Source organism: Hyperolius riggenbachi, chromosome 8, assembly GCF_040937935.1.
Source record: "Hyperolius riggenbachi isolate aHypRig1 chromosome 8, aHypRig1.pri, whole genome shotgun sequence".
NCBI classification, from domain to species: Eukaryota; Metazoa; Chordata; class Amphibia; order Anura; family Hyperoliidae; genus Hyperolius; species Hyperolius riggenbachi.
This window is the reverse complement of record NC_090653.1, coordinates 89442125-89468932: the sequence shown is the minus strand read 5'-3', so window position 1 is coordinate 89468932 and position 26808 is coordinate 89442125. Positions and strand designations below refer to the sequence as shown.

At 42.9% G+C, this 26808-nt stretch overlaps 31 non-coding genes across 31 annotated transcripts; 15 read left to right on the top strand and 16 right to left on the bottom strand.

Moving 5' to 3' along the window:
• Positions 1-1113: 1113 nt before the first annotated feature.
• On the bottom strand, positions 1114-1223 carry TRNAL-CAA (transfer RNA leucine (anticodon CAA)). Its single transcript has 2 exons — positions 1186-1223; positions 1114-1159 (listed from the first exon to the last, which is right to left on the bottom strand). It is a non-coding gene; the product is annotated as a tRNA-Leu (tRNA).
• A 277-nt stretch (positions 1224-1500) lies between these two features.
• TRNAR-UCG (transfer RNA arginine (anticodon UCG)) lies at positions 1501-1573 on the top strand. Its single transcript has one exon. It is a non-coding gene; the product is annotated as a tRNA-Arg (tRNA).
• A 1154-nt stretch (positions 1574-2727) lies between these two features.
• Positions 2728-2837, bottom strand: TRNAL-CAA (transfer RNA leucine (anticodon CAA)). The gene is made up of 2 exons: positions 2800-2837; positions 2728-2773 (listed from the first exon to the last, which is right to left on the bottom strand). It is a non-coding gene; the product is annotated as a tRNA-Leu (tRNA).
• Positions 2838-3114: 277 nt separating this feature from the next.
• Positions 3115-3187, top strand: TRNAR-UCG (transfer RNA arginine (anticodon UCG)). The gene has a single exon. It is a non-coding gene; the product is annotated as a tRNA-Arg (tRNA).
• A 1154-nt stretch (positions 3188-4341) lies between these two features.
• TRNAL-CAA (transfer RNA leucine (anticodon CAA)) lies at positions 4342-4451 on the bottom strand. The gene is made up of 2 exons: positions 4414-4451; positions 4342-4387 (listed from the first exon to the last, which is right to left on the bottom strand). It is a non-coding gene; the product is annotated as a tRNA-Leu (tRNA).
• Positions 4452-4728: 277 nt separating this feature from the next.
• Positions 4729-4801, top strand: TRNAR-UCG (transfer RNA arginine (anticodon UCG)). Its single transcript has one exon. It is a non-coding gene; the product is annotated as a tRNA-Arg (tRNA).
• Positions 4802-5955: 1154 nt separating this feature from the next.
• TRNAL-CAA (transfer RNA leucine (anticodon CAA)) lies at positions 5956-6065 on the bottom strand. Its single transcript has 2 exons — positions 6028-6065; positions 5956-6001 (listed from the first exon to the last, which is right to left on the bottom strand). It is a non-coding gene; the product is annotated as a tRNA-Leu (tRNA).
• A 277-nt stretch (positions 6066-6342) lies between these two features.
• Positions 6343-6415, top strand: TRNAR-UCG (transfer RNA arginine (anticodon UCG)). Its single transcript has one exon. It is a non-coding gene; the product is annotated as a tRNA-Arg (tRNA).
• A 1154-nt stretch (positions 6416-7569) lies between these two features.
• On the bottom strand, positions 7570-7679 carry TRNAL-CAA (transfer RNA leucine (anticodon CAA)). Its single transcript has 2 exons — positions 7642-7679; positions 7570-7615 (listed from the first exon to the last, which is right to left on the bottom strand). It is a non-coding gene; the product is annotated as a tRNA-Leu (tRNA).
• A 277-nt stretch (positions 7680-7956) lies between these two features.
• Positions 7957-8029, top strand: TRNAR-UCG (transfer RNA arginine (anticodon UCG)). Its single transcript has one exon. It is a non-coding gene; the product is annotated as a tRNA-Arg (tRNA).
• A 1154-nt stretch (positions 8030-9183) lies between these two features.
• On the bottom strand, positions 9184-9293 carry TRNAL-CAA (transfer RNA leucine (anticodon CAA)). Its single transcript has 2 exons — positions 9256-9293; positions 9184-9229 (listed from the first exon to the last, which is right to left on the bottom strand). It is a non-coding gene; the product is annotated as a tRNA-Leu (tRNA).
• A 280-nt stretch (positions 9294-9573) lies between these two features.
• Positions 9574-9646, top strand: TRNAR-UCG (transfer RNA arginine (anticodon UCG)). The gene has a single exon. It is a non-coding gene; the product is annotated as a tRNA-Arg (tRNA).
• A 1155-nt stretch (positions 9647-10801) lies between these two features.
• On the bottom strand, positions 10802-10911 carry TRNAL-CAA (transfer RNA leucine (anticodon CAA)). Its single transcript has 2 exons — positions 10874-10911; positions 10802-10847 (listed from the first exon to the last, which is right to left on the bottom strand). It is a non-coding gene; the product is annotated as a tRNA-Leu (tRNA).
• Positions 10912-11188: 277 nt separating this feature from the next.
• On the top strand, positions 11189-11261 carry TRNAR-UCG (transfer RNA arginine (anticodon UCG)). The gene has a single exon. It is a non-coding gene; the product is annotated as a tRNA-Arg (tRNA).
• A 1154-nt stretch (positions 11262-12415) lies between these two features.
• On the bottom strand, positions 12416-12525 carry TRNAL-CAA (transfer RNA leucine (anticodon CAA)). The gene is made up of 2 exons: positions 12488-12525; positions 12416-12461 (listed from the first exon to the last, which is right to left on the bottom strand). It is a non-coding gene; the product is annotated as a tRNA-Leu (tRNA).
• Positions 12526-12802: 277 nt separating this feature from the next.
• Positions 12803-12875, top strand: TRNAR-UCG (transfer RNA arginine (anticodon UCG)). Its single transcript has one exon. It is a non-coding gene; the product is annotated as a tRNA-Arg (tRNA).
• Positions 12876-14029: 1154 nt separating this feature from the next.
• TRNAL-CAA (transfer RNA leucine (anticodon CAA)) lies at positions 14030-14139 on the bottom strand. Its single transcript has 2 exons — positions 14102-14139; positions 14030-14075 (listed from the first exon to the last, which is right to left on the bottom strand). It is a non-coding gene; the product is annotated as a tRNA-Leu (tRNA).
• A 280-nt stretch (positions 14140-14419) lies between these two features.
• Positions 14420-14492, top strand: TRNAR-UCG (transfer RNA arginine (anticodon UCG)). Its single transcript has one exon. It is a non-coding gene; the product is annotated as a tRNA-Arg (tRNA).
• Positions 14493-15647: 1155 nt separating this feature from the next.
• TRNAL-CAA (transfer RNA leucine (anticodon CAA)) lies at positions 15648-15757 on the bottom strand. Its single transcript has 2 exons — positions 15720-15757; positions 15648-15693 (listed from the first exon to the last, which is right to left on the bottom strand). It is a non-coding gene; the product is annotated as a tRNA-Leu (tRNA).
• Positions 15758-16037: 280 nt separating this feature from the next.
• On the top strand, positions 16038-16110 carry TRNAR-UCG (transfer RNA arginine (anticodon UCG)). The gene has a single exon. It is a non-coding gene; the product is annotated as a tRNA-Arg (tRNA).
• A 1155-nt stretch (positions 16111-17265) lies between these two features.
• On the bottom strand, positions 17266-17375 carry TRNAL-CAA (transfer RNA leucine (anticodon CAA)). Its single transcript has 2 exons — positions 17338-17375; positions 17266-17311 (listed from the first exon to the last, which is right to left on the bottom strand). It is a non-coding gene; the product is annotated as a tRNA-Leu (tRNA).
• Positions 17376-17652: 277 nt separating this feature from the next.
• On the top strand, positions 17653-17725 carry TRNAR-UCG (transfer RNA arginine (anticodon UCG)). Its single transcript has one exon. It is a non-coding gene; the product is annotated as a tRNA-Arg (tRNA).
• A 1154-nt stretch (positions 17726-18879) lies between these two features.
• TRNAL-CAA (transfer RNA leucine (anticodon CAA)) lies at positions 18880-18989 on the bottom strand. Its single transcript has 2 exons — positions 18952-18989; positions 18880-18925 (listed from the first exon to the last, which is right to left on the bottom strand). It is a non-coding gene; the product is annotated as a tRNA-Leu (tRNA).
• A 277-nt stretch (positions 18990-19266) lies between these two features.
• On the top strand, positions 19267-19339 carry TRNAR-UCG (transfer RNA arginine (anticodon UCG)). The gene has a single exon. It is a non-coding gene; the product is annotated as a tRNA-Arg (tRNA).
• Positions 19340-20493: 1154 nt separating this feature from the next.
• TRNAL-CAA (transfer RNA leucine (anticodon CAA)) lies at positions 20494-20603 on the bottom strand. The gene is made up of 2 exons: positions 20566-20603; positions 20494-20539 (listed from the first exon to the last, which is right to left on the bottom strand). It is a non-coding gene; the product is annotated as a tRNA-Leu (tRNA).
• Positions 20604-22111: 1508 nt separating this feature from the next.
• TRNAL-CAA (transfer RNA leucine (anticodon CAA)) lies at positions 22112-22221 on the bottom strand. The gene is made up of 2 exons: positions 22184-22221; positions 22112-22157 (listed from the first exon to the last, which is right to left on the bottom strand). It is a non-coding gene; the product is annotated as a tRNA-Leu (tRNA).
• Positions 22222-22498: 277 nt separating this feature from the next.
• Positions 22499-22571, top strand: TRNAR-UCG (transfer RNA arginine (anticodon UCG)). Its single transcript has one exon. It is a non-coding gene; the product is annotated as a tRNA-Arg (tRNA).
• A 1154-nt stretch (positions 22572-23725) lies between these two features.
• On the bottom strand, positions 23726-23835 carry TRNAL-CAA (transfer RNA leucine (anticodon CAA)). Its single transcript has 2 exons — positions 23798-23835; positions 23726-23771 (listed from the first exon to the last, which is right to left on the bottom strand). It is a non-coding gene; the product is annotated as a tRNA-Leu (tRNA).
• Positions 23836-24112: 277 nt separating this feature from the next.
• TRNAR-UCG (transfer RNA arginine (anticodon UCG)) lies at positions 24113-24185 on the top strand. The gene has a single exon. It is a non-coding gene; the product is annotated as a tRNA-Arg (tRNA).
• A 1154-nt stretch (positions 24186-25339) lies between these two features.
• On the bottom strand, positions 25340-25449 carry TRNAL-CAA (transfer RNA leucine (anticodon CAA)). The gene is made up of 2 exons: positions 25412-25449; positions 25340-25385 (listed from the first exon to the last, which is right to left on the bottom strand). It is a non-coding gene; the product is annotated as a tRNA-Leu (tRNA).
• Positions 25450-25729: 280 nt separating this feature from the next.
• On the top strand, positions 25730-25802 carry TRNAR-UCG (transfer RNA arginine (anticodon UCG)). The gene has a single exon. It is a non-coding gene; the product is annotated as a tRNA-Arg (tRNA).
• The last annotated feature ends 1006 nt before the right edge of the window (positions 25803-26808 follow it).

The window sequence follows — 26808 nt, the reverse complement described above, 5'->3', positions numbered from 1 at the left end:
CTTGTTGTAAATGTCCTCGGAGACTTTGCAAAAGCCTGTGCTTCCTCACTCATGCTTATCATTCAATCCCTGCCCTTGACTGTTTACAGCTACAAAGGTGGCTGCTTTTGCTGAGCTTTCACCACCATGTCAATGACGCTAACTCTTTTCTTACAACTTGTGCAAGTCCCAGCAAAGTTTTTACATCAACCTCAAATAAACACTGCTAGTCCACACTGGGATTCTAACCTTTGCCTTACTTTGAACCCAATACCCTGATGGACCTTGGAAGAGACTCTAAGTAAACTATATGACCCAGGGTTCAAACATTCATGGTGGCATCTCCCTTTCTGCTAAGCATTTTGTGTACTAACATGAGAAAATTAATTTCCTATATGATTTAGGAAATCCTTGTCTGCAATTCTGCTGTAAGCCAGACTTTTACAAAGGTGCAGACACAGCATGTCAAGTGGCACGATGCGATTCCTTCTTGTTGCAAGCTCAACAATTTCAAAAGGTTGCCTCGGTTCCCAATTTATATGAAGAGTTCTTGCCTGATATTTGGAAAGTATGTCTGTCATTTCCTCTGAAAAGATATGATCCACACCGCAAATGGAACACTGCAATTGGTTTTCTTGCAACCTGAACTCTTTTCAAGGAAGGGTCCGTTGAAATTTCAACAAATGAGTCTTGTCAGAAGAGGGAATAACCCCACCTCTTTCACCAAAGGTCAGAACATACAGGGAAGACCTGTAAGTTATTGCCAAAACCTATCTCCTGAGTTCGGTCTCCTTACATATTTGTCACTTTACCTGTACACTAACCTTTTAAGATTTAGCAAAACAAATTGCCTCCAAAGCTTCTGATCCTGATGAAGTGAACTAGAAGAGAAGATGAGCTAACCCATATGACTGTAGGTGTGCCAAAGGGGATGGAATTTGTCAGTTTGTAAAACGTGTGTTAGAAAGCTTGTAGAAAAAAGTCGGCCTTGTTCCTTTTCTGCGAGATTTTCCAAAAGTCCATGTGAGGTTGCTGTTGAGAAGGCCCTTTGAAGAGCCTAGTAAATGAAAAGACCCAAGAGCTTGTTTTGGCAGGCCTGACCAATGTGCCATGATGGACAAAGTGAAAAAGCTCTGTCAGAAGTGGGATTTGAACCCACGCCTCCATTCAGAGACCAGAAGGCCCATGAGAAGGGAAGAGAAGCCTCTTGAGTCTGGCGCCTTAGACCACTCGGCCATCCTGACAAGCGGTGTACTATGTACCCATGCAGCTGGCAAAATGACTATACTTAACAGAGAAGAGACAACCACAAACTTAGCCTGGAAGACTTCATGAACACTGCAAGGCATGTTTTTTTCTCTGAAAACACTCATCAAACTGCCATTTTGGATCACTGCAATACCTTAGACAGCAATGTCATGTGCCTGCTCTAACAAATGAAATCCTTTGTGCTCCTTGAGCGTCTTTTCCTATGCGGTGGCTGTTTCCAGTGGAAAATGGTTTCTTCATAAAGAGGCATGAGACCGCGTGGCCTAATGGATAAGGCGTCTGACTTCGGATCAGAAGATTGAGGGTTCGAGTCCCTTTGTGGTCGTTGAGCTCTGTTCTTGTCACTTCTGTAGAGTATTTGCTCCTCTTGTTGTAAATGTCCTTGGAGACTTTGCAAAAGCCTGTGCTTCCTCACTCATGCTTATCATTCAATCCCTGCCCTTGACTGTTTACAGCTACAAAGGTGGCTGCTTTTGCTGAGCTTTCACCACAATGTCAATGACGCTAACTCTTTTCTTACAACTTGTGCAAGTCCCAGCAAAGTTTTTACATCAACCTCAAATAAACACTGCTAGTCCACACTGGGATTCTAACCTTTGCCTTACTTTGAACCCAATACCCTGATGGACCTTGGAAGAGACTCTAAGTAAACTATATGACCCAGGGTTCAAACATTCATGGTGGCATCTCCCTTTCTGCTAAGCATTTTGTTTACTAACATGAGAAAATTAATTTCCTATATGATTTAGGAAATCCTTGTCTGCAATTCTGCTGTAAGCCAGACTTTTACAAAGGTGCAGACACAGCATGTCAAGTGGCACGATGCGATTCCTTCTTGTTGCAAGCTCAACAATTTCAAAAGGTTGCCTCGGTTCCCAATTTATATGAAGAGTTCTTGCCTGAAATTTGGAAAGTATGTCTGTCATTTCCTCTGAAAAGATATGATCCACACCGCAAATGGAACACTGCAATTGGTTTTCTTGCAACCTGAACTCTTTTCAAGGAAGGGTCCGTTGAAATTTCAACAAATGAGTCTTGTCAGAAGAGGGAATAACCCCACCTCTTTCACCAAAGGTCAGAACATACAGGGAAGACCTGTAAGTTATTGCCAAAACCTATCTCCTGAGTTCGGTCTCCTTACATATTTGTCACTTTACCTGTACACTAACCTTTTAAGATTTAGCAAAACAAATTGCCTCCAAAGCTTCTGATCCTGATGAAGTGAACTAGAAGAGAAGATGAGCTAACCCATATGACTGTAGGTGTGCCAAAGGGGATGGAATTTGTCAGTTTGTAAAACGTGTGTTAGAAAGCTTGTAGAAAAAAGTCGGCCTTGTTCCTTTTCTGCGAGATTTTCCAAAAGTCCATGTGAGGTTGCTGTTGAGAAGGCCCTTTGAAGAGCCTAGTAAATGAAAAGACCCAAGAGCTTGTTTTGGCAGGCCTGACCAATGTGCCATGATGAATAAAGTGAAAAAGCTCTGTCAGAAGTAGGATTTGAACCCACGCCACCATTCGGAGACCAGAAGGCCCATGAGAAGGGAAGAGAAGCCTCTTGAGTCTGGCGCCTTAGACCACTCGGCCATCCTGCCAAGCGGTGTACTATGTACCCATGCAGCTGGCAAAATGACTATACTTAACAGAGAAGAGACAACCACAAACTTAGCCTAGAAGACTTCATGAACACTGCAAGGCATGTTTTTTTCTCTGAAAACACTCATCAAACTGCCATTTTGGATCACTGCAATACCTTAGACAGCAATGTCATGTGCCTGCTCTAACAAATGAAATCCTTTGTGCTCCTTGAGCGTCTTTTCCTATGCGGTGGCTGTTTCCAGTGGAAAATGGTTTCTTCATAAAGAGGCATGAGACCGCGTGGCCTAATGGATAAGGCGTCTGACTTCGGATCAGAAGATTGAGGGTTCGAGTCCCTTCGTGGTCGTTGAGCTCTGTTCTTGTCACTTCTGTAGAGTATTTGCTCCTCTTGTTGTAAATGTCCTCGGAGACTTTGCAAAAGCCTGTGCTTCCTCACTCATGCTTATCATTCAATCCCTGCCCTTGACTGTTTACAGCTACAAAGGTGGCTGCTTTTGCTGAGCTTTCACCACAATGTCAATGACGCTAACTCTTTTCTTACAACTTGTGCAAGTCCCAGCAAAGTTTTTACATCAACCTCAAATAAACACTGCTAGTCCACACTGGGATTCCAACCTTTGCCTTACTTTGAACCCAATACCCTGATGGACCTTGGAAGAGACTCTAAGTAAACTGTATGACCCAGGGTTCAAACATTCATGGTGGCATCTCCCTTTCTGCTAAGCATTTTGTTTACTAACATGAGAAAATTAATTTCCTATATGATTTAGGAAATCCTTGTCTGCAATTCTGCTGTAAGCCAGACTTTTACAAAGGTGCAGACACAGCATGTCAAGTGGCACGATGCGATTCCTTCTTGTTGCAAGCTCAACAATTTCAAAAGGTTGCCTCGGTTCCCAATTTATATGAAGAGTTCTTGCCTGAAATTTGGAAAGTATGTCTGTCATTTCCTCTGAAAAGATATGATTCACACCGCAAATGGAACACTGCAATTGGTTTTCTTGCAACCTGAACTCTTTTCAAGGAAGGGTCCGTTGAAATTTCAACAAATGAGTCTTGTCAGAAGAGGGAATAACCCCACCTCTTTCACCAAAGGTCAGAACATACAGGGAAGACCTGTAAGTTATTGCCAAAACCTATCTCCTGAGTTCGGTCTCCTTACATATTTGTCACTTTACCTGTACACTAACCTTTTAAGATTTAGCAAAACAAATTGCCTCCAAAGCTTCTGATCCTGATGAAGTGAACTAGAAGAGAAGATGAGCTAACCCATATGACTGTAGGTGTGCCAAAGGGGATGGAATTTGTCAGTTTGTAAAACGTGTGTTAGAAAGCTTGTAGAAAAAAGTCGGCCTTGTTCCTTTTCTGCGAGATTTTCCAAAAGTCCATGTGAGGTTGCTGTTGAGAAGGCCCTTTGAAGAGCCTAGTAAATGAAAAGACCCAAGAGCTTGTTTTGGCAGGCCTGACAAATGTGCCATGATGGACAAAGTGAAAAAGCTCTGTCAGAAGTGGGATTTGAACCCACGCCTCCATTCGGAGACCAGAAGACCCATGAGAAGGGAAGAGAAGCCTCTTGAGTCTGGCGCCTTAGACCACTCGGCCATCCTGACAAGCGGTGCACTATGTACCCATGCAGCTGGCACAATGACTATACTTAACAGAGAAGAGACAACCACAAACTTAGCCTAGAAGACTTCATGAACACTGCAAGTCATGTTTTTTTCTCTGAAAACACTCATCAAACTGCCATTTTGGATCACTGCAATACCTTAGACAGCAATGTCATGTGCCTGCTCTAACAAATGAAATCCTTTGTGCTCCTTGAGCGTCTTTTCCTATGCGGTGGCTGTTTCCAGTGGAAAATGGTTTCTTCATAAAGAGGCATGAGACCGCGCGGCCTAATGGATAAGGCGTCTGACTTCGGATCAGAAGATTGAGGGTTCGAGTCCCTTCGTGGTCGTTGAGCTCTGTTCTTGTCACTTCTGTAGAGTATTTGCTCCTCTTGTTGTAAATGTCCTCGGAGACTTTGCAAAAGCCTGTGCTTCCTCACTCATGTTTATCATTCAATCCCTGCCCTTGACTGTTTACAGCTACAAAGGTGGCTGCTTTTGCTGAGCTTTCACCACAATGTCAATGACGCTAACTCTTTTCTTACAACTTGTGCAAGTCCCAGCAAAGTTTTTACATCAACCTCAAATAAACACTGCTAGTCCACACTGGGATTCTAACCTTTGCCTTACTTTGAACCCAATACCCTGATGGACCTTGCAAGAGACTCTAAGTAAACTATATGACCCAGGGTTCAAACATTCATGGTGGCATCTCCCTTTCTGCTAAGCATTTTGTTTACTAACATGAGAAAATTAATTTCCTATATGATTTAGGAAATCCTTGTCTGCAATTCTGCTGTAAGCCAGACTTTTACAAAGGTGCAGACACAGCATGTCAAGTGGCACGATGCGATTCCTTCTTGTTGCAAGCTCAACAATTTCAAAAGGTTGCCTCGGTTCCCAATTTATATGAAGAGTTCTTGCCTGAAATTTGGAAAGTATGTCTGTCATTTCCTCTGAAAAGATATGATCCACACCGCAAATGGAACACTGCAATTGGTTTTCTTGCAACCTGAACTCTTTTCAAGGAAGGGTCCGTTGAAATTTCAACAAATGAGTCTTGTCAGAAGAGGGAATAACCCCACCTCTTTCACCAAAGGTCAGAACATACAGGGAAGACCTGTAAGTTATTGCCAAAACCTATCTCCTGAGTTCGGTCTCCTTACATATTTGTCACTTTACCTGTACACTAACCTTTTAAGATTTAGCAAAACAAATTGCCTCCAAAGCTTCTGATCCTGATGAAGTGAACTAGAAGAGAAGATGAGCTAACCCATATGACTGTAGGTGTGCCAAAGGGGATGGAATTTGTCAGTTTGTAAAACGTGTGTTAGAAAGCTTGTAGAAAAAAGTCGGCCTTGTTCCTTTTCTGCGAGATTTTCCAAAAGTCCATGTGAGGTTGCTGTTGAGAAGGCCCTTTGAAGAGCCTAGTAAATGAAAAGACCCAAGAGCTTGTTTTGGCAGGCCTGACCAATGTGCCATGATGGACAAAGTGAAAAAGCTCTGTCAGAAGTGGGATTTGAACCCATGCCTCCATTCGGAGACCAGAAGGCCCATGAGAAGGGAAGAGAAGCCTCTTGAGTCTGGCGCCTTAGACCACTCGGCCATCCTGACAAGCGGTGTATTATGTACCCATGCAGCTGGCAAAATGACTATACTTAACAGAGAAGAGACAACCACAAACTTAGCCTGGAAGACTTCATGAACACTGCAAGGCATGTTTTTTTCTCTGAAAACACTCATCAAACTGCCATTTTGGATCACTGCAATACCTTAGACAGCAATGTCATGTGCCTGCTCTAACAAATGAAATCCTTTGTGCTCCTTGAGCGTCTTTTCCTATGCGGTGGCTGTTTCCAGTGGAAAATGGTTTCTTCATAAAGAGGCATGAGACCGCGTGGCCTAATGGATAAGGCGTCTGACTTCGGATCAGAAGATTGAGGGTTCGAGTCCCTTCGTGGTCGTTGAGCTCTGTTCTTGTCACTTCTGTAGAGTATTTGCTCCTCTTGTTGTAAATGTCCTCGGAGACTTTGCAAAAGCCTGTGCTTCCTCACTCATGCTTATCATTCAATCCCTGCCCTTGACTGTTTACAGCTACAAAGGTGGCTGCTTTTGCTGAGCTTTCACCACCATGTCAATGACGCTAACTCTTTTCTTACAACTTATGCAAGTCCCAGCAAAGTTTTTACATCAACCTCAAATAAACACTGCTAGTCCACACTGGGATTCTAACCTTTGCCTTACTTTGAACCCAATACCCTGATGGACCTTGGAAGAGACTCTAAGTAAACTATATGACCCAGGGTTCAAACATTCATGGTGGCATCTCCCTTTCTGCTAAGCATTTTGTTTACTAACATGCGAAAATTAATTTCCTATATGATTTAGGAAATCCTTGTCTGCAATTCTGCTGTAAGCCAGACTTTTACAAAGGTGCAGACACAGCATGTCAAGTGGCACGATGCGATTCCTTCTTGTTGCAAGCTCAACAATTTCAAAAGGTTGCCTCGGTTCCCAATTTATATGAAGAGTTCTTGCCTGATATTTGGAAAGTATGTCTGTCATTTCCTCTGAAAAGATATGATCCACACCGCAAATGGAACACTGCAATTGGTTTTCTTGCAACCTGAACTCTTTTCAAGGAAGGGTCCGTTGAAATTTCAACAAATGAGTCTTGTCAGAAGAGGGAATAACCCCACCTCTTTCACCAAAGGTCAGAACATACAGGGAAGACCTGTAAGTTATTGCCAAAACCTATCTCCTGAGTTCGGTCTCCTTACATATTTGTCACTTTACCTGTACACTAACCTTTTAAGATTTAGCAAAACAAATTGCCTCCAAAGCTTCTGATCCTGATGAAGTGAACTAGAAGAGAAGATGAGCTAACCCATATGACTGTAGGTGTGCCAAAGGGGATGGAATTTGTCAGTTTGTAAAACGTGTGTTAGAAAGCTTGTAGAAAAAAGTCGGCCTTGTTCCTTTTCTGCGAGATTTTCCAAAAGTCCATGTGAGGTTGCTGTTGAGAAGGCCCTTTGAAGAGCCTAGTAAATGAAAAGACCCAAGAGCTTGTTTTGGCAGGCCTGACCAATGTGCCATGATGGACAAAGTGAAAATGCTCTGACAGAAGTGGGATTTGAACCCACGCCTCCATTCGGAGACCAGAAGGCCCATGAGAAGGGAAGAGAAGCCTCTTGAGTCTGGCGCCTTAGACCACTCGGCCATCCTGACAAGCGGTGTACTATGTACCCATGCAGCTGGCACAATGACTATACTTAACAGAGAAGAGACAACCACAAACTTAGCCTAGAAGACTTCATGAACACTGCAAGTCATGTTTTTTTCTCTGAAAACACTCATCAAACTGCCATTTTGGATCACTGCAATACCTTAGACAGCAATGTCATGTGCCTGCTCTAACAAATGAAATCCTTTGTGCTCCTTGAGCGTCTTTTCCTATGCGGTGGCTGTTTCCAGTGGAAAATGGTTTCTTCATAAAGAGGCATGAGACCGCGTGGCCTAATGGATAAGGTGTCTGACTTCGGATCAGAAGATTGAGGGTTCGAGTCCCTTTGTGGTCGTTGAGCTCTGTTCTTGTCACTTTTGTAGAGTATTTGCTCCTCTTGTTGTAAATGTCCTCGGAGACTTTGCAAAAGCCTGTGCTTCCTCACTCATGCTTATCATTCAATCCCTGCCCTTGACTGTTTACAGCTACAAAGGTGGCTGCTTTTGCTGAGCTTTCACCACAATGTCAATGACGCTAACTCTTTTCTTACAACTTGTGCAAGTCCCAGCAAAGTTTTTACATCAACCTCAAATAAACACTGCTAGTCCACACTGGGATTCTAACCTTTGCCTTACTTTGAACCCAATACCCTAATGGACCTTGGAAGAGACTCTAAGTAAACTATATGACCCAGGGTTCAAACATTCATGGTGGCATCTCCCTTTCTGCTAAGCATTTTGTTTACTAACATGAGAAAATTAATTTCCTATATGATTTAGGAAATCCTTGTCTGCAATTCTGCTGTAAGCCAGACTTTTACAAAGGTGCAGACACAGCATGTCAAGTGGCACGATGCGATTCCTTCTTGTTGCAAGCTCAACAATTTCAAAAGGTTGCCTCGGTTCCCAATTTATATGAAGAGTTCTTGCCTGAAATTTGGAAAGTATGTCTGTCATTTCCTCTGAAAAGATATGATCCACACCGCAAATGGAACACTGCAATTGGTTTTCTTGCAACCTGAACTCTTTTCAAGGAAGGGTCCGTTGAAATTTCAACAAATGAGTCTTGTCAGAAGAGGGAATAACCCCACCTCTTTCACCAAAGGTCAGAACATACAGGGAAGACCTGTAAGTTATTGCCAAAACCTATCTCCTGAGTTCGGGCTCCTTACATATTTGTCACTTTACCTGTACACTAACCTTTTAAGATTTAGCAAAACAAATTGCCTCCAAAGCTTCTGATCCTGATGAAGTGAACTAGAAGAGAAGATGAGCTAACCCATATGACTGTAGGTGTGCCAAAGGGGATGGAATTTGTCAGTTTGTAAAACGTGTGTTAGAAAGCTTGTAGAAAAAAGTCGGCCTTGTTCCTTTTCTGCGAGATTTTCCAAAAGTCCATGTGAGGTTGCTGTTGAGAAGGCCCTTTGAAGAGCCTAGTAAATGAAAAGACCCAAGAGCTTGTTTTGGCAGGCCTGACCAATGTGCCATAATGGACAAAGTGAAAAAGCTCTGTCAGAAGTGGGATTTGAACCCACGCCTCCATTCGGAGACCAGAAGGCCCATGAGAAGGGAAGAGAAGCCTCTTGAGTCTGGCACCTTAGACCACTCGGCCATCCTGACAAGCGGTGCACTATGTACCCATGCAGCTGGCACAATGACTATACTTAACAGAGAAGAGACAACCACAAACTTAGCCTAGAAGACTTCATGAACACTGCAAGTCATGTTTTATTCTCTGAAAACACTCATCAAACTGCCATTTTGGATCACTGCAATACCTTAGACAGCAATGTCATGTGCCTGCTCTAACAAATGAAATCCTTTGTGCTCCTTGAGCGTCTTTTCCTATGCGGTGGCTGTTTCCAGTGGAAAATGGTGTCTTCTTCATAAAGAGGCATGAGACCGCGTGGCCTAATGGATAAGGTGTCTGACTTCGGATCAGAAGATTGAGGGTTCGAGTCCCTTTGTGGTCGTTGAGCTCTGTTCTTGTCACTTTTGTAGAGTATTTGCTCCTCTTGTTGTAAATGTCCTCGGAGACTTTGCAAAAAGCCTGTGCTTCCTCACTCATGCTTATCATTCAATCCCTGCCCTTAACTGTTTACAGCTACAAAGGTGGCTGCTTTTGCTGAGCTTTCACCACAATGTCAATGACGCTAACTCTTTTCTTACAACTTGTGCAAGTCCCAGCAAAGTTTTTACATCAACCTCAAATAAACACTGCTAGTCCACACTGGGATTCTAACCTTTGCCTTACTTTGAACCCAATACCCTGATGGACCTTGCAAGAGACTCTAAGTAAACTATATGACCCAGGGTTCAAACATTCATGGTGGCATCTCCCTTTCTGCTAAGCATTTTGTTTACTAACATGAGAAAATTAATTTCCTATATGATTTAGGAAATCCTTGTCTGCAATTCTGCTGTAAGCCAGACTTTTACAAAGGTGCAGACACAGCATGTCAAGTGGCACGATGCGATTCCTTCTTGTTGCAAGCTCAACAATTTCAAAAGGTTGCCTCGGTTCCCAATTTATATGAAGAGTTCTTGCCTGAAATTTGGAAAGTATGTCTGTCATTTCCTCTGAAAAGATATGATCCACACCGCAAATGGAACACTGCAATTGGTTTTCTTGCAACCTGAACTCTTTTCAAGGAAGGGTCCGTTGAAATTTCAACAAATGAGTCTTGTCAGAAGAGGGAATAACCCCACCTCTTTCACCAAAGGTCAGAACATACAGGGAAGACCTGTAAGTTATTGCCAAAACCTATCTCCTGAGTTCGGTCTCCTTACATATTTGTCACTTTACCTGTACACTAACCTTTTAAGATTTAGCAAAACAAATTGCCTCCAAAGCTTCTGATCCTGATGAAGTGAACTAGAAGAGAAGATGAGCTAACCCATATGACTGTAGGTGTGCCAAAGGGGATGGAATTTGTCAGTTTGTAAAACGTGTGTTAGAAAGCTTGTAGAAAAAAGTCGGCCTTGTTCCTTTTCTGCGAGATTTTCCAAAAGTCCATGTGAGGTTGCTGTTGAGAAGGCCCTTTGAAGAGCCTAGTAAATGAAAAGAGCAAAGAGCTTGTTTTGGCAGGCCTGACCAATGTGCCATGATGGACAAAGTGAAAAAGCTCTGTCAGAAGTGGGATTTTAACCCACGCCTCCATTCGGAGACCAGAAGGCCCATGAGAAGGGAAGAGAAGCCTCTTGAGTCTGGCGCCTTAGACCACTCGGCCATCCTGACAAGCGGTGTACTATGTACCCATGCAGCTGGCACAATGACTATACTTAACAGAGAAGAGACAACCACAAACTTAGCCTAGAAGACTTCATGAACACTGCAAGGCATGTTTTTTTCTCTGAAAACACTCATCAAACTGCCATTTTGGATCACTGCAATACCTTAGACAGCAATGTCATGTGCCTGCTCTAACAAATGAAATCCTTTGTGCTCCTTGAGCGTCTTTTCCTATGCGGTGGCTGTTTCCAGTGGAAAATGGTTTCTTCATAAAGAGGCATGAGACCGCGTGGCCTAATGGATAAGGCGTCTGACTTCGGATCAGAAGATTGAGGGTTCGAGTCCCTTCGTGGTCGTTGAGTTCTGTTCTTGTCACTTCTGTAGAGTATTTGCTCCTCTTGTTGTAAATGTCCTCGGAGACTTTGCAAAAGCCTGTGCTTCCTCACTCATGCTTATCATTCAATCCCTGCCCTTGACTGTTTACAGCTACAAAGGTGGCTGCTTTTGCTGAGCTTTCACCACAATGTCAATGACGCTAACTCTTTTCTTACAACTTGTGCAAGTCCCAGCAAAGTTTTTACATCAACCTCAAATAAACACTGCTAGTCCACACTGGGATTCTAACCTTTGCCTTACTTTGAACCCAATACCCTGATGGACCTGGGAAGAGACTCTAAGTAAACTATATGACCCAGGGTTCAAACATTCATGGTGGCATCTCCCTTTCTGCTAAGCATTTTGTTTACTAACATGAGAAAATTAATTTCCTATATGATTTAGGAAATCCTTGTCTGCAATTCTGCTGTAAGCCAGACTTTTACAAAGGTGCAGACACAGCATGTCAAGTGGCACGATGCGATTCCTTCTTGTTGCAAGCTCAACAATTTCAAAAGGTTGCCTCGGTTCCCAATTTATATGAAGAGTTCTTGCCTGAAATTTGGAAAGTATGTCTGTCATTTCCTCTGAAAAGATATGATCCACACCGCAAATGGAACACTGCAATTGGTTTTCTTGCAACCTGAACTCTTTTCAAGGAAGGGTCCGTTGAAATTTCAACAAATGAGTCTTGTCAGAAGAGGGAATAACCCCACCTCTTTCACCAAAGGTCAGAACATACAGGGAAGACCTGTAAGTTATTGCCAAAACCTATCTCCTGAGTTCGGTCTCCTTACATATTTGTCACTTTACCTGTACACTAACCTTTTAAGATTTAGCAAAACAAATTGCCTCCAAAGCTTCTGATCCTGATGAAGTGAACTAGAAGAGAAGATGAGCTAACCCATATGACTGTAGGTGTGCCAAAGGGGATGGAATTTGTCAGTTTGTAAAACGTGTGTTAGAAAGCTTGTAGAAAAAAGTCGGCCTTGTTCCTTTTCTGCGAGATTTTCCAAAAGTCCATGTGAGGTTGCTGTTGAGAAGGCCCTTTGAAGAGCCTAGTAAATGAAAAGACCCAAGAGCTTGTTTTGGCAGGCCTGACCAATGTGCCATGATGGACAAAGTGAAAAAGCTCTGTCAGAAGTGGGATTTGAACCCACGCCTCCATTCGGAGACCAGAAGGCCCATGAGAAGGGAAGAGAAGCCTCTTGAGTCTGGCACCTTAGACCACTCGGCCATCCTGACAAGCGGTGCACTATGTACCCATGCAGCTGGCACAATGACTATACTTAACAGAGAAGAGACAACCACAAACTTAGCCTAGAAGACTTCATGAACACTGCAAGTCATGTTTTATTCTCTGAAAACACTCATCAAACTGCCATTTTGGATCACTGCAATACCTTAGACAGCAATGTCATGTGCCTGCTCTAACAAATGAAATCCTTTGTGCTCCTTGAGCGTCTTTTCCTATGTGGTGGCTGTTTCCAGTGGAAAATGGTTTCTTCATAAAGAGGCATGAGACCGCGTGGCCTAATGGATAAGGTGTCTGACTTCGGATCAGAAGATTGAGGGTTCGAGTCCCTTTGTGGTCGTTGAGCTCTGTTCTTGTCACTTTTGTAGAGTATTTGCTCCTCTTGTTGTAAATGTCCTCGGAGACTTTGCAAAAGCCTGTGCTTCCTCACTCATGCTTATCATTCAATCCCTGCCCTTGACTGTTTACAGCTACAAAGGTGGCTGCTTTTGCTGAGCTTTCACCACAATGTCAATGACGCTAACTCTTTTCTTACAACTTGTGCAAGTCCCAGCAAAGTTTTTACATCAACCTCAAATAAACACTGCTAGTCCACACTGGGATTCTAACCTTTGCCTTACTTTGAACCCAATACCCTAATGGACCTTGGAAGAGACTCTAAGTAAACTATATGACCCAGGGTTCAAACATTCATGGTGGCATCTCCCTTTCTGCTAAGCATTTTGTTTACTAACATGAGAAAATTAATTTCCTATATGATTTAGGAAATCCTTGTCTGCAATTCTGCTGTAAGCCAGACTTTTACAAAGGTGCAGACACAGCATGTCAAGTGGCACGATGCGATTCCTTCTTGTTGCAAGCTCAACAATTTCAAAAGGTTGCCTCGGTTCCCAATTTATATGAAGAGTTCTTGCCTGAAATTTGGAAAGTATGTCTGTCATTTCCTCTGAAAAGATATGATCCACACCGCAAATGGAACACTGCAATTGGTTTTCTTGCAACCTGAACTCTTTTCAAGGAAGGGTCCGTTGAAATTTCAACAAATGAGTCTTGTCAGAAGAGGTAATAACCCCACCTCTTTCACCAAAGGTCAGAACATACAGGGAAGACCTGTAAGTTATTGCCAAAACCTATCTCCTGAGTTCGGTCTCCTTACATATTTGTCACTTTACCTGTACACTAACCTTTTAAGATTTAGCAAAACAAATTGCCTCCAAAGCTTCTGATCCTGATGAAGTGAACTAGAAGAGAAGATGAGCTAACCCATATGACTGTAGGTGTGCCAAAGGGGATGGAATTTGTCAGTTTGTAAAACGTGTGTTAGAAAGCTTGTAGAAAAAAGTCGGCCTTGTTCCTTTTCTGCGAGATTTTCCAAAAGTCCATGTGAGGTTGCTGTTGAGAAGGCCCTTTGAAGAGCCTAGTAAATGAAAAGACCCAAGAGCTTGTTTTGGCAGGCCTGACCAATGTGCCATAATGGACAAAGTGAAAAAGCTCTGTCAGAAGTGGGATTTGAACCCACGCCTCCATTCGGAGACCAGAAGGCCCATGAGAAGGGAAGAGAAGCCTCTTGAGTCTGGCACCTTAGACCACTCGGCCATCCTGACAAGCGGTGCACTATGTACCCATGCAGCTGGCACAATGACTATACTTAACAGAGAAGAGACAACCACAAACTTAGCCTAGAAGACTTCATGAACACTGCAAGTCATGTTTTATTCTCTGAAAACACTCATCAAACTGCCATTTTGGATCACTGCAATACCTTAGACAGCAATGTCATGTGCCTGCTCTAACAAATGAAATCCTTTGTGCTCCTTGAGCGTCTTTTCCTATGCGGTGGCTGTTTCCAGTGGAAAATGGTGTCTTCTTCATAAAGAGGCATGAGACCGCGTGGCCTAATGGATAAGGTGTCTGACTTCGGATCAGAAGATTGAGGGTTCGAGTCCCTTTGTGGTCGTTGAGCTCTGTTCTTGTCACTTTTGTAGAGTATTTGCTCCTCTTGTTGTAAATGTCCTCGGAGACTTTGCAAAAAGCCTGTGCTTCCTCACTCATGCTTATCATTCAATCCCTGCCCTTGACTGTTTACAGCTACAAAGGTGGCTGCTTTTGCTGAGCTTTCACCACAATGTCAATGACGCTAACTCTTTTCTTACAACTTGTGCAAGTCCCAGTAAAGTTTTTACATCAACCTCAAATAAACACTGCTAGTCCACACTGGGATTCTAACCTTTGCCTTACTTTAAACCCAATACCCTGATGGACCTTGGAAGAGACTCTAAGTAAACTATATGACCCAGGGTTCAAACATTCATGGTGGCATCTCCCTTTCTGCTAAGCATTTTGTTTACTAACATGAGAAAATTAATTTCCTATATGATTTAGGAAATCCTTGTCTGCAATTCTGCTGTAAGCCAGACTTTTACAAAGGTGCAGACACAGCATGTCAAGTGGCACGATGCGATTCCTTCTTGTTGCAAGCTCAACAATTTCAAAAGGTTGCCTCGGTTCCCAATTTATATGAAGAGTTCTTGCCTGAAATTTGGAAAGTATGTCTGTCATTTCCTCTGAAAAGATATGATCCACACCGCAAATGGAACACTGCAATTGGTTTTCTTGCAACCTGAACTCTTTTCAAGGAAGGGTCCGTTGAAATTTCAACAAATGAGTCTTGTCAGAAGAGGTAATAACCCCACCTCTTTCACCAAAGGTCAGAACATACAGGGAAGACCTGTAAGTTATTGCCAAAACCTATCTCCTGAGTTCGGTCTCCTTACATATTTGTCACTTTACCTGTACACTAACCTTTTAAGATTTAGCAAAACAAATTGCCTCCAAAGCTTCTGATCCTGATGAAGTGAACTAGAAGAGAAGATGAGCTAACCCATATGACTGTAGGTGTGCCAAAGGGGATGGAATTTGTCAGTTTGTAAAACGTGTGTTAGAAAGCTTGTAGAAAAAAGTCGGCCTTGTTCCTTTTCTGCGAGATTTTCCAAAAGTCCATGTGAGGTTGCTGTTGAGAAGGCCCTTTGAAGAGCCTAGTAAATGAAAAGACCCAAGAGCTTGTTTTGGCAGGCCTGACCAATGTGCCATAATGGACAAAGTGAAAAAGCTCTGTCAGAAGTGGGATTTGAACCCACGCCTCCATTCGGAGACCAGAAGGCCCATGAGAAGGGAAGAGAAGCCTCTTGAGTCTGGCACCTTAGACCACTCGGCCATCCTGACAAGCGGTGCACTATGTACCCATGCAGCTGGCACAATGACTATACTTAACAGAGAAGAGACAACCACAAACTTAGCCTAGAAGACTTCATGAACACTGCAAGTCATGTTTTATTCTCTGAAAACACTCATCAAACTGCCATTTTGGATCACTGCAATACCTTAGACAGCAATGTCATGTGCCTGCTCTAACAAATGAAATCCTTTGTGCTCCTTGAGCGTCTTTTCCTATGCGGTGGCTGTTTCCAGTGGAAAATGGTGTCTTCTTCATAAAGAGGCATGAGACCGCGTGGCCTAATGGATAAGGTGTCTGACTTCGGATCAGAAGATTGAGGGTTCGAGTCCCTTTGTGGTCGTTGAGCTCTGTTCTTGTCACTTTTGTAGAGTATTTGCTCCTCTTGTTGTAAATGTCCTCGGAGACTTTGCAAAAAGCCTGTGCTTCCTCACTCATGCTTATCATTCAATCCCTGCCCTTGACTGTTTACAGCTACAAAGGTGTCTGCTTTTGCTGAGCTTTCACCACAATGTCAATGACGCTAACTCTTTTCTTACAACTTGTGCAAGTCCCAGCAAAGTTTTTACATCAACCTCAAATAAACACTGCTAGTCCACACTGGGATTCTAACCTTTGCCTTACTTTGAACCCAATACCCTGATGGACCTTGCAAGAGACTCTAAGTAAACTATATGACCCAGGGTTCAAACATTCATGGTGGCATCTCCCTTTCTGCTAAGCATTTTGTTTACTAACATGAGAAAATTAATTTCCTATATGATTTAGGAAATCCTTGTCTGCAATTCTGCTGTAAGCCAGACTTTTACAAAGGTGCAGACACAGCATGTCAAGTGGCACGATGCGATTCCTTCTTGTTGCAAGCTCAACAATTTCAAAAGGTTGCCTCGGTTCCCAATTTATATGAAGAGTTCTTGCCTGAAATTTGGAAAGTATGTCTGTCATTTCCTCTGAAAAGATATGATCCACACCGCAAATGGAACACTGCAATTGGTTTTCTTGCAACCTGAACTCTTTTCAAGGAAGGGTCCGTTGAAATTTCAACAAATGAGTCTTGTCAGAAGAGGTAATAACCCCACCTCTTTCACCAAAGGTCAGAACATACAGGGAAGACCTGTAAGTTATTGCCAAAACCTATCTCCTGAGTTCGGTCTCCTTACATATTTGTCACTTTACCTGTACACTAACCTTTTAAGATTTAGCAAAACAAATTGCCTCCAAAGCTTCTGATCCTGATGAAGTGAACTAGAAGAGAAGATGAGCTAACCCATATGACTGTAGGTGTGCCAAAGGGGATGGAATTTGTCAGTTTGTAAAACGTGTGTTAGAAAGCTTGTAGAAAAAAGTCGGCCTTGTTCCTTTTCTGCGAGATTTTCCAAAAGTCCATGTGAGGTTGCTGTTGAGAAGGCCCTTTGAAGAGCCTAGTAAATGAAAAGAGCAAAGAGCTTGTTTTGGCAGGCCTGACCAATGTGCCATGATGGACAAAGTGAAAAAGCTCTGTCAGAAGTGGGATTTGAACCCACGCCTCCATTCGGAGACCAGAAGGCCCATGAGAAGGGAAGAGAAGCCTCTTGAGTCTGGCGCCTTAGAACACTCGGCCATCCTGACAAGCGGTGTACTATGTACCCATGCAGCTGGCACAATGACTATACTTAACAGAGAAGAGACAACCACAAACTTAGCCTAGAAGACTTCATGAACACTGCAAGGCATGTTTTTTTCTCTGAAAACACTCATCAAACTGCCATTTTGGATCACTGCAATACCTTAGACAGCAATGTCATGTGCCTGCTCTAACAAATGAAATCCTTTGTGCTCCTTGAGCGTCTTTTCCTATGCGGTGGCTGTTTCCAGTGGAAAATGGTTTCTTCATAAAGAGGCATGAGACCGCGTGGCCTAATGGATAAGGCGTCTGACTTCGGATCAGAAGATTGAGGGTTCGAGTCCCTTCGTGGTCGTTGAGTTCTGTTCTTGTCACTTCTGTAGAGTATTTGCTCCTCTTGTTGTAAATGTCCTCGGAGACTTTGCAAAAGCCTGTGCTTCCTCACTCATGCTTATCATTCAATCCCTGCCCTTGACTGTTTACAGCTACAAAGGTGGCTGCTTTTGCTGAGCTTTCACCACAATGTCAATGACGCTAACTCTTTTCTTACAACTTGTGCAAGTCCCAGCAAAGTTTTTACATCAACCTCAAATAAACACTGCTAGTCCACACTGGGATTCTAACCTTTGCCTTACTTTGAACCCAATACCCTAATGGACCTTGGAAGAGACTCTAAGTAAACTATATGACCCAGGGTTCAAACATTCATGGTGGCATCTCCCTTTCTGCTAAGCATTTTGTTTACTAACATGCGAAAATTAATTTCCTATATGATTTAGGAAATCCTTGTCTGCAATTCTGCTGTAAGCCAGACTTTTACAAAGGTGCAGACACAGCATGTCAAGTGGCACGATGCGATTCCTTCTTGTTGCAAGCTCAACAATTTCAAAAGGTTGCCTCGGTTCCCAATTTATATGAAGAGTTCTTGCCTGAAATTTGGAAAGTATGTCTGTCATTTCCTCTGAAAAGATATGATCCACACCGCAAATGGAACACTGCAATTGGTTTTCTTGCAACCTGAACTCTTTTCAAGGAAGGGTCCGTTGAAATTTCAACAAATGAGTTTTGTCAGAAGAGGGAATAACCCCACCTCTTTCACCAAAGGTCAGAACATACAGGGAAGACCTGTAAGTTATTGCCAAAACCTATCTCCTGAGTTCGGTCTCCTTACATATTTGTCACTTTACCTGTACACTAACCTTTTAAGATTTAGCAAAACAAATTGCCTCCAAAGCTTCTGATCCTGATGAAGTGAACTAGAAGAGAAGATGAGCTAACCCATATGACTGTAGGTGTGCCAAAGGGGATGGAATTTGTCAGTTTGTAAAACGTGTGTTAGAAAGCTTGTAGAAAAAAGTCGGCCTTGTTCCTTTTCTGCGAGATTTTCCAAAACTCCATGTGAGGTTGCTGTTGAGAAGGCCCTTTGAAGAGCCTAGTAAATGAAAAGACCCAAGAGCTTGTTTTGGCAGGCCTGACCAATGTGCCATGATGGACAAAGTGAAAAAGCTCTGTCAGAAGTGGGATTTGAACCCACGCCTCCATTCGGAGACCAGAAGGCCCATGAGAAGGGAAGAGAAGCCTCTTGAGTCTGGCACCTTAGACCACTCGGCCATCCTGACAAGCGGTGCACTATGTACCCATGCAGCTGGCACAATGACTATACTTAACAGAGAAGAGACAACCACAAACTTAGCCTAGAAGACTTCATGAACACTGCAAGTCATGTTTTATTCTCTGAAAACACTCATCAAACTGCCATTTTGGATCACTGCAATACCTTAGACAGCAATGTCATGTGCCTGCTCTAACAAATGAAATCCTTTGTGCTCCTTGAGCGTCTTTTCCTATGCGGTGGCTGTTTCCAGTGGAAAATGGTTTCTTCATAAAGAGGCATGAGACCGCGTGGCCTAATGGATAAGGTGTCTGACTTCGGATCAGAAGATTGAGGGTTCGAGTCCCTTTGTGGTCGTTGAGCTCTGTTCTTGTCACTTTTGTAGAGTATTTGCTCCTCTTGTTGTAAATGTCCTCGGAGACTTTGCAAAAGCCTGTGCTTCCTCACTCATGCTTATCATTCAATCCCTGCCCTTGACTGTTTACAGCTACAAAGGTGGCTGCTTTTGCTGAGCTTTCACCACAATGTCAATGACGCTAACTCTTTTCTTACAACTTGTGCAAGTCCCAGCAAAGTTTTTACATCAACCTCAAATAAACACTGCTAGTCCACACTGGGATTCTAACCTTTGCCTTACTTTGAACCCAATACCCTAATGGACCTTGGAAGAGACTCTAAGTAAACTATATGACCCAGGGTTCAAACATTCATGGTGGCATCTCCCTTTCTGCTAAGCATTTTGTTTACTAACATGAGAAAATTAATTTCCTATATGATTTAGGAAATCCTTGTCTGCAATTCTGCTGTAAGCCAGACTTTTACAAAGGTGCAGACACAGCATGTCAAGTGGCACGATGCGATTCCTTCTTGTTGCAAGCTCAACAATTTCAAAAGGTTGCCTCGGTTCCCAATTTATATGAAGAGTTCTTGCCTGAAATTTGGAAAGTATGTCTGTCATTTCCTCTGAAAAGATATGATCCACACCGCAAATGGAACACTGCAATTGGTTTTCTTGCAACCTGAACTCTTTTCAAGGAAGGGTCCGTTGAAATTTCAACAAATGAGTCTTGTCAGAAGAGGTAATAACCCCACCTCTTTCACCAAAGGTCAGAACATACAGGGAAGACCTGTAAGTTATTGCCAAAACCTATCTCCTGAGTTCGGTCTCCTTACATATTTGTCACTTTACCTGTACACTAACCTTTTAAGATTTAGCAAAACAAATTGCCTCCAAAGCTTCTGATCCTGATGAAGTGAACTAGAAGAGAAGATGAGCTAACCCATATGACTGTAGGTGTGCCAAAGGGGATGGAATTTGTCAGTTTGTAAAACGTGTGTTAGAAAGCTTGTAGAAAAAAGTCGGCCTTGTTCCTTTTCTGCGAGATTTTCCAAAAGTCCATGTGAGGTTGCTGTTGAGAAGGCCCTTTGAAGAGCCTAGTAAATGAAAAGACCCAAGAGCTTGTTTTGGCAGGCCTGACCAATGTGCCATAATGGACAAAGTGAAAAAGCTCTGTGAGAAGTGGGATTTGAACCCACGCCTCCATTCGGAGACCAGAAGGCCCATGAGAAGGGAAGAGAAGCCTCTTGAGTCTGGCACCTTAGACCACTCGGCCATCCTGACAAGCGGTGCACTATGTACCCATGCAGCTGGCACAATGACTATACTTAACAGAGAAGAGACAACCACAAACTTAGCCTAGAAGACTTCATGAACACTGCAAGTCATGTTTTATTCTCTGAAAACACTCATCAAACTGCCATTTTGGATCACTGCAATACCTTAGACAGCAATGTCATGTGCCTGCTCTAACAAATGAAATCCTTTGTGCTCCTTGAGCGTCTTTTCCTATGCGGTGGCTGTTTCCAGTGGAAAATGGTGTCTTCTTCATAAAGAGGCATGAGACCGCGTGGCCTAATGGATAAGGTGTTTGACTTCGGATCAGAAGATTGAGGGTTTGAGTCCCTTTGTGGTCGTTGAGCTCTGTTCTTGTCACTTTTGTAGAGTATTTGCTCCTCTTGTTGTAAATGTCCTCGGAGACTTTGCAAAAAGCCTGTGCTTCCTCACTCATGCTTATCATTCAATCCCTGCCCTTGGCTGTTTACAGCTACAAAGGTGGCTGCTTTTGCTGAGCTTTCACCACAATGTCAATGACGCTAACTCTTTTCTTACAACTTGTGCAAGTCCCAGCAAAGTTTTTACATCAACCTCAAATAAACACTGCTAGTCCACACTGGGATTCTAACCTTTGCCTTACTTTGAACCCAATACCCTGATGGACCTTGCAAGAGACTCTAAGTAAACTATATGACCCAGGGTTCAAACATTCATGGTGGCATCTCCCTTTCTGCTAAGCATTTTGTTTACTAACATGAGAAAATTAATTTCCTATATGATTTAGGAAATCCTTGTCTGCAATTCTGCTGTAAGCCAGACTTTTACAAAGGTGCAGACACAGCATGTCAAGTGGCACGATGCGATTCCTTCTTGTTGCAAGCTCAACAATTTCAAAAGGTTGCCTCGGTTCCCAATTTATATGAAGAGTTCTTGCCTGAAATTTGGAAAGTATGTCTGTCATTTCCTCTGAAAAGATATGATCCACACCGCAAATGGAACACTGCAATTGGTTTTCTTGCAACCTGAACTCTTTTCAAGGAAGGGTCCGTTGAAATTTCAACAAATGAGTCTTGTCAGAAGAGGGAATAACCCCACCTCTTTCACCAAAGGTCAGAACATACAGGGAAGACCTGTAAGTTATTGCCAAAACCTATCTCCTGAGTTCGGTCTCCTTACATATTTGTCACTTTACCTGTACACTAACCTTTTAAGATTTAGCAAAACAAATTGCCTCCAAAGCTTCTGATCCTGATGAAGTGAACTAGAAGAGAAGATGAGCTAACCCATATGACTGTAGGTGTGCCAAAGGGGATGGAATTTGTCAGTTTGTAAAACGTGTGTTAGAAAGCTTGTAGAAAAAAGTCGGCCTTGTTCCTTTTCTGCGAGATTTTCCAAAAGTCCATGTGAGGTTGCTGTTGAGAAGGCCCTTTGAAGAGCCTAGTAAATGAAAAGAGCAAAGAGCTTGTTTTGGCAGGCCTGACCAATGTGCCATGATGGACAAAGTGAAAAAGCTCTGTCAGAAGTGGGATTTTAACCCACGCCTCCATTCGGAGACCAGAAGGCCCATGAGAAGGGAAGAGAAGCCTCTTGAGTCTGGCGCCTTAGACCACTCGGCCATCCTGACAAGCGGTGTACTATGTACCCATGCAGCTGGCACAATGACTATACTTAACAGAGAAGAGACAACCACAAACTTAGCCTAGAAGACTTCATGAACACTGCAAGGCATGTTTTTTTCTCTGAAAACACTCATCAAACTGCCATTTTGGATCACTGCAATACCTTAGACAGCAATGTCATGTGCCTGCTCTAACAAATGAAATCCTTTGTGCTCCTTGAGCGTCTTTTCCTATGCGGTGGCTGTTTCCAGTGGAAAATGGTTTCTTCATAAAGAGGCATGAGACCGCGTGGCCTAATGGATAAGGCGTCTGACTTCGGATCAGAAGATTGAGGGTTCGAGTCCCTTCGTGGTCGTTGAGTTCTGTTCTTGTCACTTCTGTAGAGTATTTGCTCCTCTTGTTGTAAATGTCCTCGGAGACTTTGCAAAAGCCTGTGCTTCCTCACTCATGCTTATCATTCAATCCCTGCCCTTGACTGTTTACAGCTACAAAGGTGGCTGCTTTTGCTGAGCTTTCACCACAATGTCAATGACGCTAACTCTTTTCTTACAACTTGTGCAAGTCCCAGCAAAGTTTTTACATCAACCTCAAATAAACACTGCTAGTCCACACTGGGATTCTAACCTTTGCCTTACTTTGAACCCAATACCCTGATGGACCTGGGAAGAGACTCTAAGTAAACTATATGACCCAGGGTTCAAACATTCATGGTGGCATCTCCCTTTCTGCTAAGCATTTTGTTTACTAACATGAGAAAATTAATTTCCTATATGATTTAGGAAATCCTTGTCTGCAATTCTGCTGTAAGCCAGACTTTTACAAAGGTGCAGACACAGCATGTCAAGTGGCACGATGCGATTCCTTCTTGTTGCAAGCTCAACAATTTCAAAAGGTTGCCTCGGTTCCCAATTTATATGAAGAGTTCTTGCCTGAAATTTGGAAAGTATGTCTGTCATTTCCTCTGAAAAGATATGATCCACACCGCAAATGGAACACTGCAATTGGTTTTCTTGCAACCTGAACTCTTTTCAAGGAAGGGTCCGTTGAAATTTCAACAAATGAGTCTTGTCAGAAGAGGGAATAACCCCACCTCTTTCACCAAAGGTCAGAACATACAGGGAAGACCTGTAAGTTATTGCCAAAACCTATCTCCTGAGTTCGGTCTCCTTACATATTTGTCACTTTACCTGTACACTAACCTTTTAAGATTTAGCAAAACAAATTGCCTCCAAAGCTTCTGATCCTGATGAAGTGAACTAGAAGAGAAGATGAGCTAACCCATATGACTGTAGGTGTGCCAAAGGGGATGGAATTTGTCAGTTTGTAAAACGTGTGTTAGAAAGCTTGTAGAAAAAAGTCGGCCTTGTTCCTTTTCTGCGAGATTTTCCAAAAGTCCATGTGAGGTTGCTGTTGAGAAGGCCCTTTGAAGAGCCTAGTAAATGAAAAGACCCAAGAGCTTGTTTTGGCAGGCCTGACCAATGTGCCATGATGGACAAAGTGAAAAAGCTCTGTCAGAAGTGGGATTTGAACCCACGCCTCCATTCGGAGACCAGAAGGCCCATGAGAAGGGAAGAGAAGCCTCTTGAGTCTGGCACCTTAGACCACTCGGCCATCCTGACAAGCGGTGCACTATGTACCCATGCAGCTGGCACAATGACTATACTTAACAGAGAAGAGACAACCACAAACTTAGCCTAGAAGACTTCATGAACACTGCAAGTCACGTTTTATTCTCTGAAAACACTCATCAAACTGCCATTTTGGATCACTGCAATACCTTAGACAGCAATGTCATGTGCCTGCTCTAACAAATGAAATCCTTTGTGCTCCTTGAGCGTCTTTTCCTATGTGGTGGCTGTTTCCAGTGGAAAATGGTTTCTTCATAAAGAGGCATGAGACCGCGTGGCCTAATGGATAAGGTGTCTGACTTCGGATCAGAAGATTGAGGGTTCGAGTCCCTTTGTGGTCGTTGAGCTCTGTTCTTGTCACTTTTGTAGAGTATTTGCTCCTCTTGTTGTAAATGTCCTCGGAGACTTTGCAAAAGCCTGTGCTTCCTCACTCATGCTTATCATTCAATCCCTGCCCTTGACTGTTTACAGCTACAAAGGTGGCTGCTTTTGCTGAGCTTTCACCACAATGTCAATGACGCTAACTCTTTTCTTACAACTTGTGCAAGTCCCAGCAAAGTTTTTACATCAACCTCAAATAAACACTGCTAGTCCACACTGGGATTCTAACCTTTGCCTTACTTTGAACCCAATACCCTAATGGACCTTGGAAGAGACTCTAAGTAAACTATATGACCCAGGGTTCAAACATTCATGGTGGCATCTCCCTTTCTGCTAAGCATTTTGTTTACTAACATGAGAAAATTAATTTCCTATATGATTTAGGAAATCCTTGTCTGCAATTCTGCTGTAAGCCAGACTTTTACAAAGGTGCAGACACAGCATGTCAAGTGGCACGATGCGATTCCTTCTTGTTGCAAGCTCAACAATTTCAAAAGGTTGCCTCGGTTCCCAATTTATATGAAGAGTTCTTGCCTGAAATTTGGAAAGTATGTCTGTCATTTCCTCTGAAAAGATATGATCCACACCGCAAATGGAACACTGCAATTGGTTTTCTTGCAACCTGAACTCTTTTCAAGGAAGGGTCCGTTGAAATTTCAACAAATGAGTCTTGTCAGAAGAGGTAATAACCCCACCTCTTTCACCAAAGGTCAGAACATACAGGGAAGACCTGTAAGTTATTGCCAAAACCTATCTCCTGAGTTCGGTCTCCTTACATATTTGTCACTTTACCTGTACACTAACCTTTTAAGATTTAGCAAAACAAATTGCCTCCAAAGCTTCTGATCCTGATGAAGTGAACTAGAAGAGAAGATGAGCTAACCCATATGACTGTAGGTGTGCCAAAGGGGATGGAATTTGTCAGTTTGTAAAACGTGTGTTAGAAAGCTTGTAGAAAAAAGTCGGCCTTGTTCCTTTTCTGCGAGATTTTCCAAAAGTCCATGTGAGGTTGCTGTTGAGAAGGTCCTTTGAAGAGCCTAGTAAATGAAAAGACCCAAGAGCTTGTTTTGGCAGGCCTGACCAATGTGCCATAATGGACAAAGTGAAAAAGCTCTGTCAGAAGTGGGATTTGAACCCACGCCTCCATTCGGAGACCAGAAGGCCCATGAGAAGGGAAGAGAAGCCTCTTGAGTCTGGCACCTTAGACCACTCGGCCATCCTGACAAGCGGTGCACTATGTACCCATGCAGCTGGCACAATGACTATACTTAACAGAGAAGAGACAACCACAAACTTAGCCTAGAAGACTTCATGAACACTGCAAGTCATGTTTTATTCTCTGAAAACACTCATCAAACTGCCATTTTGGATCACTGCAATACCTTAGACAGCAATGTCATGTGCCTGCTCTAACAAATGAAATCCTTTGTGCTCCTTGAGCGTCTTTTCCTATGCGGTGGCTGTTTCCAGTGGAAAATGGTGTCTTCTTCATAAAGAGGCATGAGACCGCGTGGCCTAATGGATAAGGTGTCTGACTTCGGATCAGAAGATTGAGGGTTCGAGTCCCTTTGTGGTCGTTGAGCTCTGTTCTTGTCACTTTTGTAGAGTATTTGCTCCTCTTGTTGTAAATGTCCTCGGAGACTTTGCAAAAAGCCTGTGCTTCCTCACTCATGCTTATCATTCAATCCCTGCCCTTGACTGTTTACAGCTACAAAGGTGGCTGCTTTTGCTGAGCTTTCACCACAATGTCAATGACGCTAACTCTTTTCTTACAACTTGTGCAAGTCCCAGCAAAGTTTTTACATCAACCTCAAATAAACACTGCTAGTCCACACTGGGATTCTAACCTTTGCCTTACTTTAAACCCAATACCCTGATGGACCTTGGAAGAGACTCTAAGTAAACTATATGACCCAGGGTTCAAACATTCATGGTGGAATCTCCCTTTCTGCTAAGCATTTTGTTTACTAACATGAGAAAATTAATTTCCTATATGATTTAGGAAATCCTTGTCTGCAATTCTGCTGTAAGCCAGACTTTTACAAAGGTGCAGACACAGCATGTCAAGTGGCACGATGCGATTCCTTCTTGTTGCAAGCTCAACAATTTCAAAAGGTTGCCTCGGTTCCCAATTTATATGAAGAGTTCTTGCCTGAAATTTGGAAAGTATGTCTGTCATTTCCTCTGAAAAGATATGATCCACACCGCAAATGGAACACTGCAATTGGTTTTCTTGCAACCTGAACTCTTTTCAAGGAAGGGTCCGTTGAAATTTCAACAAATGAGTCTTGTCAGAAGAGGTAATAACCCCACCTCTTTCACCAAAGGTCAGAACATACAGGGAAGACCTGTAAGTTATTGCCAAAACCTATCTCCTGAGTTCGGTCTCCTTACATATTTGTCACTTTACCTGTACACTAACCTTTTAAGATTTAGCAAAACAAATTGCCTCCAAAGCTTCTGATCCTGATGAAGTGAACTAGAAGAGAAGATGAGCTAACCCATATGACTGTAGGTGTGCCAAAGGGGATGGAATTTGTCAGTTTGTAAAACGTGTGTTAGAAAGCTTGTAGAAAAAAGTCG